Source organism: Arachis duranensis, chromosome 1, assembly GCF_000817695.3.
Source record: "Arachis duranensis cultivar V14167 chromosome 1, aradu.V14167.gnm2.J7QH, whole genome shotgun sequence".
NCBI classification, from domain to species: domain Eukaryota; kingdom Viridiplantae; phylum Streptophyta; class Magnoliopsida; order Fabales; family Fabaceae; genus Arachis; species Arachis duranensis.
The window spans coordinates 81,211,504-81,213,559 of NC_029772.3; positions in this window are offsets into that span (position 1 = coordinate 81,211,504).

Below are 2,056 nucleotides of genomic sequence, written 5' to 3' on the forward strand. Positions count from 1 at the left end.
TCAGATTTTTGCTCAGATCCCTCAATTTCAGCCAGAAAATACCTGAAATCACAGAAAAACACACAAACTCATAGTAAAGTCCAGAAAAGTGAATTTTAACTAAAAACTAATAAAAATATACTAAAAACTAACTAGATCATACTAAAAACATACTAAAAACAATGCCAAAAAGCGTACAAATTATCCGCTCATCAGCTACGACTACCCAACACTAAACTTAAGTTTGATGTCTGGAGAAACTGTATGTGTTTTCACCAGGGGAGGAGTCTCCAGTATTGTACTCTACATGGAAGTACATCCTTTGTCAGGGGGTATTGGAGGTTGAAGGAACTTGATAACCATGTAATCCTTCTGTAACCTCATAACTAATTTTCCTCTCTCAGCATTAGAGAGGTTTCTTCCAGTAGATAGAGACCAGTGTTCCACAACTTCAACAAAAGGAATATTAATTTGAATCTTTTCAGAGCCTTCTAAGGATTGTGAGCATTGCTCATCCTAGGTCTCCTTTTGGGGCATCTGAGAGTGTGGTACTTCAGGCTTTCTTCCCATAAGAGGGGTGTGCACAATGTGCTCCCAGCCTCTTCTTGAGTTCCTTCTTCATTTAGTTCCTCAACAGTGTGTACCATTTGAGGCTCAACCTCCTTGGTACTAATGAGGGCCAGACACTCTTCTCTTGGATTCACTTCTATGTCTCTGAGAAGAGTGTTAGGGTGTCTCTGTAGTTTCTGAGGAAGGTTCCTCTGAATGATTACATTGCACTCCTTAGTAAGAGCTACTATCTCTACTTCCTTCCAATCCCTCTTGTTGTTCAGTATTTCCTTCATGAACTTAGCATATGAAGGCATTTGTTCAAGAGTCTCTACAAAGAGAATTTTGATCTCCAGCTTCTTAAAAGCTTCTAAGAATTTGGCAAATTGCCTATCCTTTTCTGCTTTTTGGAGTCTTTGAGTGCATGGTAACTTGGTCTTGTACTCAAGGGCCATGAGTGGTGCAGGGTGAGTATCCATAGTGCCTAAAGAAGGGTCACCAACCTGCTTAGGAAAGGTGTTCCCAGTGTTAGGGTGTCTCTGTAGTTTCTGAGGAAGGTTCCTCTGAATGATTGCATTACACTCCTTAGTAAGAGCTACTATCTCTACTTCCTTCTAATCCCTCTTGTTGTTTAGTATTTCCTTCATGAACTTAGCATATGAAGGCATTTGTTCAAGAGCCTCTGCAAAGAGAATTTTGATCTCCAGCTTCTTAAAAGCTTCTAAGAATTTGGCAAATTGCCTATCCTTTTCTGCTTTTTGGAGTCTTTGAGTGCATGGTAACTTGGTCTTGTACTCAAGGGCCATGAGTGGTGCATGGTGAGTGTCCATAGTGCCTAAAGAAGGGTCACCAACCTGCTTAGGAAAATTGCCTATCCTTTTCTGATTTTTGGAGTCTTTGAGTGCATGGTAACTTGGTTTTGTACTCAAGGGCCATGAGTGGTGCAGGGTGAGTGTCCATAGTGCCTAAAGAAGGGTCACCAACCTGCTTAGGAAAGGAGTTCCCAGCATTTACACGTGTTTGGTCTCCCTTGGGCTGGCATTCAATGCCTGGGCTGTCACCTTCTAGGCGTTGGATGCCCTGGCTGCCATCTCTTTCTGGGCGTTCAATGCCCCTAATGGTACCCTGGGCTGCAGCTTGTTCATCTGCTGCCATTTCTTCCTTTCCCTTCCTCTTACTGTTCTACGGCTGGGTGTTCAAGGTACTCCCTAATTGAAGAGCTTGCACTCTTCTCTTATCTGTTCAGACAAGTGCTGTCTAGCTTGACTCAACTGTGCCTCTATAATCTTGTTAGAGGCTCGGGCTTTTTGTAACATCTCTTGCAATTTCAACGTTTGTTGTGCAATGGAGTGTAGTTCCTAGGTTAATGACTCACTTTGCTCAGGAGGGTCTGACTTAGTGAATACTGTCTTAACATCTCCTTTCATTGAAGTCTCAACAGCTGAGTACAGATGCTGATTGCTGGTAACTGTCTCAATGAGCTCGTGAGCTTCCTCAATTGTCTTTCTCATGTGGATTAAACCACCAG